Genomic DNA, 7,401 nt, shown 5'->3' with positions numbered 1-7,401 from the left:
ATTTATTAAATGCTGACCGCCGCAAAAATTAAGCCAATTGGTTATTTTAATTAGGCGTAAGCGTAACGTGACCCGGGACCATTAAGCAAATTAGTTAGTTGACCGTATTTTGAAGTAAACATTGTGTGCGAGTATTGTTGATTGATAAATTGAATTTTAATTAGATTTACTTCGTGCGGCGGGACCAGTTCCTCGAAGCTCTCTACGAGGGCGTGTATGCACATGGCCCGGAAAACTTTCGAAAATGATTGAATGTATTTTCAAAGTCACAGCTGTGGCTACAAGTTCACTTCGCTTTTCACATCCTGAACTTTTCTTTTGCTTTCCACGATCTGTGGGTGTGCGGCTGTGGGACAAAGTTGAGTTGGAAAATTGTCCGCGACAGAGTAAACATATTTTGCGCCCACTCAAAGAAATGACAAACTATGTGCCATGGACCCGAACCACCATCCCGTACAACATTGTGTGTGTCTCTTTCTGTCTGCTGCTCACTCCGTATCTCCGTGTCTCCGTGTCTCCGTTTCTTGCTCTACTGCTTTCGCTCTCTCTTTCTCTTGTAGCACGTAAGTTTTTAGAGGCTTAATTAAGTGCATAAACTTCTAAGCAAAAATACACGCACTCTGTGCCTGCCTGTTGGCTCTCCACCCCTGCACCCCTGCACCCACGTAACACCCTTCCGCCCATACACACAAAAGCATACATACAAACCCCGAAACTCACATAGATACTCTCACACGAACATTTACAGGTTCATGCCTTGGTCCTTTTTTAGCTCGTCATCAGTTGCTGCTGCTTCTACTGCTGTCGCCGACTCCTTGGGGGCAAGTTTTTGGGGTTGACGTATAAATTTGAAACGGTTTACATTGTTTACGTACTTTGTCATAGTTACAGTTACCTTAATGTGTATTAGTGTGTGTGTGTGAACGGGCATGTGTGCGTGTGCGAGTGTATCATCGTCAAAGTCCTTAGCTAAAGTGTTGCAATTATATTGATTGAATTTTGTGGCAACATAGCAACAGCAGGGGCTGGAGTAGCAGCAACATCAGCATCGGTATCGGAAACTGCTTGCCATGCACATTACGCATACGTCACCCAGGGGAGGCATTTCTCAGGAAAAAACACACGGAGCTGGGTCGGAGGGTCGTGCTAAGCCTTTTATCACCAACGATAACCGATTCACACCTTTTGGCATCCTGGGCTTTATCCCTAACTCAATCGGAGTATGGGTCTGCTGGGCGGCGGACCAAACGTGGCTAGGGAATCGTAACAAACTGACTTTCACTTTGATTAGCTAATCGTAGGAATCAAATTAATCGGCAGATATACTTGCTACAGTGCAGTTGAATTTGTTCAAGCCATGAACTAAGTAATTGAGAAGATATCCATCCAGATAATTATTATCCAGTCATTTTTAGATATCAAAAACTAGTATTAATTTTTACTGTTGGTTAATACAGTGGTGCAGTGTGCACTGTCCACTGTACCGAACTGTGACCTACATACATTCATTCATATACGAGTATACGCCCACGCACGGCCAGAGTCCATGCAGCTCTCTCGCCTTTCTTTCTTTCGCTTCCGCTATCGCTTTCGTGATCTGTCGAGCTTTGGTTGCCCGCCTGTCCTTGGATAGTCCTGATCTAGCATTCACTTCTCTCATATCTTCCAATTGATCTTCAATCTGACACAGCTCTGAACCGCACCCACCCCTTCAATCGATGCCCTATTGAATCGTTCAACTCGTCGTTAAATCTTGCTTTCGCTATCCCATCCGCACATCTTTTGCTATTGTTCTGCCGCTATATTTACTATTGAAAATCAAAAAATGGTTTTAATTTCCCTACTTTAATATTGAACCTTAAATCATGTTGAAGTTTTTCGGTATGAGGTAGAACAATCTACCTTTAAACCGTGTTCTTTATCATCTGACAACAAAAAATGGTATGATTATTCCATAAAATTGTCGCGGCCAGCGCTTGTATTTTAACCCTCACCCGTTTGCACTTTTGTGTAAATGTTGTATTTATGAAATCGCATGTGTCATGATCTATCTATCATATGCAAAAATTCTGTCAGCAGTTATGACATTTCATGATGCGTTGTCAAAAATCAGCAAACAATCGGAATATTTGTGAGAACCAGCTGAAATTTTCGCAAATATTCCATAAATTTTTACGGATTTTCTAATTAAAATTTGCTCTGCGTATAAATTTGATGTCATGATGTTGACAGCAGCCAGTGGCAAGCAAGCTTAATGTCAGGCGGGGGCAGGCCGTATATAATAGATTTTCATAAAGGTGGCAACAAAATTTGCATACGTTTACTTATTTTACCATATGTGGCAGTGTTACCGACAGAGGCGCTCGAATCTGTTGTAAATTCAATAAACAAATAAATTAACAGAATTTGCAACAAATCAGCGGCATATTTGGTTAATTTCTAAATATGCCAGCCACCGGGCAACGGACCATATGCAAATTGCCCCGGCTAAAGTACCAAGAGTACCAAGGATTTTCTATAATAAAGTGATAAAATATTTATGCCAACACAAGGGCACTCTAATAGAAGTCAACTATTAGACGACATTTGGATACTCTTATTCACCCATATTAAATATTTACACCAAGAATGGATACTTGGCTAAAAGTTGTCGAAAGGGAAAATGATATTATATTGCATAAAATAGTGATTAATTCAAGGAACTCAGTGTTCATCATGATTACCCCCAATTTATTTACAGGATGAGTAAATAAATCGCAAGGGAAATCTGTATATACAATAGTATAAGGAAAGACTGCATAAAATATACATAAAATGAACACAATCGAATTCAATTCGTACCTTTACTATAATGCATCGTAGACAGATTAAAAGAATGAACCTTTCTTTGCAATCCGGAAAATGGTTGCTCATAAATGTTGCCTAAATTTACCTTAAAATTGGATACGCGTAATGAAGGCACCTAAACATCTGGTAAGCGCATTAACCATTCAGAGTGGGGATTGTGTGCGAGACACACTTGCAGTCCTACCTGGCTGTGATATTTGCATAGGCCGCGCATTTTGTGATTAACAGCTTCCCAAATACAATTACAAAATTCATGATTGCATACGAGACTGTGCCACTGTATATGTACGTGTGCGTATACGGATCTGTATGTGTGTGTATGTGTGCGTGGGGTAAGGGTACGAGTTCATTGTATGGCTCAATAATTACGTTGTATTTATTCGAAACTGTTTTCCGATGGCTGCCGCAGGACTGGCTGCCAGTCCCATTGTCTTCCTCCCCACAATCCATGCACACGAGCACGAGTATGCAGTTTCCAGCATAATTATTGCAATTTATTTCGTTGCCAAAATCTAAGCAAACTATTTACAAAGCATATTATACATTATACAGCCCACCCACACGATGTTTGCATTGATCTGCTGCAAATTGCATGAGGTATTGCCGATTGGATGGTTGGGATGGGGGCCGACAACTTCATTACACACAGTTTGGGCACCATCATGCCATTGAGCGAGTTTATCAATCAAAATGTATTGTCGGATTTCGAATGTATATTTTGTCGGGCTTGCAGTTTAATTTTATGGTTTGATTTGACTCAGTTTTCGGATTCGGCGTACGAGTATTATGCTTACGGTCAGTTTAGTAATACAGGAGCTGTGCTAATTAGTGCGGCTCTAACCGCAGTCGAATGCCCACGGGGATTATCAATTTGGTTTTGGATGACTGTCCATTGCCAGGGTTTTCCCTATAATTCTCAATCAGTTTGTCTGGCCTTCTCATATATATTTATTACTATTTATTGGCTTAGAAGTTTGACAGAAATTATATCAATGAGACGCAGACACAAACACAAGAGGGATGTCTAAGCCGCTTAAACTAAGTCGAACAATGGGAAGGCGGAGACAGACAGAGAATATATGTACTTATATTTTTATATAGACTTATATTGTGTATCTGGCCTTAGTGCAGTCATCTGTCTGCGTAAAAGTTTCACTGGCAAGCGCTAAGTTTTCTAAAGCCGCATCAGACTACGACCACAGAGTCATGGATATTTGTGGGCATTTTTTAGTTCAGTTTCAGTACAAAGTACTCACAGAGCAGTGCGATGAGATTCAACCTGCCAGACCTTAAGCCGCTTGTGGCCAATTATTATCGAGATCTCCAATTAAATGTTGCCATTGTCCTTGGCCTGAATCGAATCGAAGCGCCCACAAGCTTTGGAAATTGAGGTGTCGCTGGACCAGCAAGAGGGGAGCACGAAACGTTTAATTAATTTTTAAATGAATGTAAAAGTTTTCCCCGAGCAGCAGACCTTATCTAGGCAGGCTGAAACTTTAAAGAGATAGTAGGCCTCCCTGAAACTACGGGTAACTTTTTCGGCTCAGTCTGTAGAATGCGACTTTTGTTCACCTTGAGCCAGAAAACTTTTCTTGGCATCAATTTCTTGGTACACTTTTTTCACAACTAAACACCTTTGCCAGGTGATTGTGTAGGTGGGAAAAACTTATTCTCGAACCATTAAGAAAGGGTTTTAGCTCTCGCTTTGGGGCTCTAATTAGAAGACGCTATTAAAGGGACTTAACATTTTCAGATTATATGTATCTATGCTTTGTGGTGGAAAGAAAGACATACAAATGTGAGGGATAGTCTAAGTGATTCAATGGCGAGAATTGATTGTACAAAGCAGCGAAAATCGTTCGACATCACGGATATACATATGTTTGTGGTTTGTATTTTTTTTTTTTTTTTTATTAAGCGTTGAATCCGTACATTGCATATATCGTATCTAAACAACACAGGTAAATAGTATTAAGGAGGCCAAACCTATTGCTTTATGCAAGAGGACTTATAGAGATATAATATAGTATAGTATATAGTAAGTTTTGTAGTAAGTTTGTATGAAGTCATCTTAAGATAGTACAAGCAGCATTTTATGAAAAAAGGTAATTCGAATAGACAACATCTAAAAAAGAAAAACTTCCCTAAGTTATTCAAACAAAAATGACTTCGTTTACTTCAGAGCTGGCATGGATGTTCTTTCATTAACTACAGCACGGAAAGTGCCTTTTAATTTTGAGGTTGTAATGGGGTAAACCCATACTTCGTTTGTCTCTTACAAATGTCAATCACGTTTTACCTTTAGACGGTGCCTTCTGCTCAGGCATCATTGACCTGGCAGCGCCTCAAATTGCCAGTGAGATGAGCAATCATATCAAGAGCAAGCGGCAGCCATGAACCTTTCACATGAACAGTTTGATTTTCATTACCAAAATAGGACGAAGAGACATCAGAGGGCAGGGACTGAACGGATAGTATTGTCAGTCGGAGGAGAAAGCTCAGCACACTCTCGACTCGGGCAGCTTGGGCTGCAGCAGTTGCAGTTTGTTGAGGTTGGGGTTGAGGTTGAGGTTGATGTTGGAGGATGGGTCTTGGAGTATGGGGTTGGTTTCCTGTTGGCATCAGCAGCGGCATCGATGATGGTGTCCTGGGCGGCGGCCCTGCTCGATTCAGTGCTGTGGCAAGAAAGCCAGCGAAGCAAATTGTTTTTAATTAAAAGTAAACAATATCAATTCATTCGACAGTTATCCTGTTATGCTGCTGACATTACTGGCTGGCGCCATAGACGGTGACGTGTCCAGGACCTCCTCTATTGCATTTTCTACTAGGGGATACTCGTTGAGTGAGAGTTCAAAGCAGCACTAAGCGAGGCGGAGAACAAAATTATCAAGTGGCATCGCAGAGACTTTGACAGGGCCTGTCCATATATACTCGTACTTTAGCGCCAACATTTTCCCACTGAGACCCCCACTTTTCCTTTGCCTCTCCGATTTTCTGCGATTATTAATTGTCTTGTCTCGCTTAACGGGATTATTTCAAAGTTGGTTTTCCTTCTTCTCCTACAGGTTGTGCAACTCTTTCATATTTTATTCGAAACTTTGTTGTGCTTTCTTTTAATTGGTCTGAGACTTGCCAAAGTTTGTTTTGTGATTTCTTTTATTATGATTTCCGTTTTCAATATCGTAAATGAATTGATGAAGCAGCAAAAGTTGAAACGAAGATTCCTCCTTTTTTGCAGCACTTGTCAGTCTGTTATTTTCGCTGGCTTAAGCAAAGTTTTGAAGTCTTGAGTTAAAAGTGTTTGTAGGAGGGCTGATCGAGACGTAGGTATCCAATGAAGAGTACGAAAATGCAGAATGAGTCCGAAATCCCAGTCGAAAGAAGAAATGGACGTGCTGTATATATATGTAGTCTGTAGTCTATGTCACTCTGGTATTCGGGTTGTATGTACACGGCCGGTTGAAAAGGGCGTGCGAACGTATCTGCCACTATGTGAGCTCTCGCTTACAAGCGGAGCCCGGCTGAGAGCGGTGTGGATTGTGATAACTGCGCGATAACGTCTCAGAGCGCTGTCAGAGAGCGCTGTACCTGGCTGTTAGCCGGTATCGATAACAGGCTTTATTAGCTCACCAAGATCCCCTCTATACTTCGTGCTTCTATGTACATATATTGCAGCTTTCATCCAGAGTTGTTGGTTGGACGACATCCTTGGAAATATGATGAAATAGCGACCACCGAAAAAGGACTAGTCCGCTGATTTTGTTTTGTATTTCTTAACAACGACTGTTGTTGTATTTGTATGCACATCAAAAATGCTTGGCTGCAAAAGAGCAGCATATGTACATAAGTTTGTACGATAGAATAATGAAGAAAGAATATTATCTTCATATTTAGGAACCCATTTTGTCAAATTTTATGGACAAATCTTCCCCACATCCGAGATCACTTTATAGCAAGACGGTAGCCCGACCCACACGGCTAAATTCGTGAAAAATCGTCGCAATAACTCGAGTTTTCACTTAATCCAGTGGCCTACTGAATAGCCCAGATCTACATCCCATTGAAAATCAATGGGCTCTGTTTAAAAAACATTGGAAAAGTAGGAGTCTGCACCAAAGGGATTGGCTGAGTCTTTGGGAGCGCGTGAAGTCGGAGTGGCGCATGATACCTTGCAAGCACCTACTAAATTTAGCCGAGAGTATGCCAAAACTTATTTGGAATATGATAAAACCTAAGGCCCATTCGAACAAATATTTTTAAAAAATTAATAAAGTGAAACTATTTTAAACGTGCATAAGTGGATACATGCACTTTTTTTTAACAAATTAAAAACTCTCAAGGAAAACGATCTCTTTGAATTGAAATTATTGTTTTTTTCTTTCTCACTAAATTAAAGAATCTATAATACAAAATATCACAAGGATTGATCCATTTTTAGAGATTTTACAGGCGTTTGAAGTGAAAAGTGATAAACATGTATCCACATGTGCTTGCCAATGTATTATATACGTATATGTATGTGGCCCCGAAATTTCCTTAGTTGTAGTTGTTGTT

The sequence above is a fragment of the Drosophila pseudoobscura genome, chromosome 4 (genome assembly GCF_009870125.1).
Source record: "Drosophila pseudoobscura strain MV-25-SWS-2005 chromosome 4, UCI_Dpse_MV25, whole genome shotgun sequence".
Taxonomy (NCBI): domain Eukaryota; kingdom Metazoa; phylum Arthropoda; class Insecta; order Diptera; family Drosophilidae; genus Drosophila; species Drosophila pseudoobscura.
Note: the sequence above shows the minus strand (reverse complement) of the source record.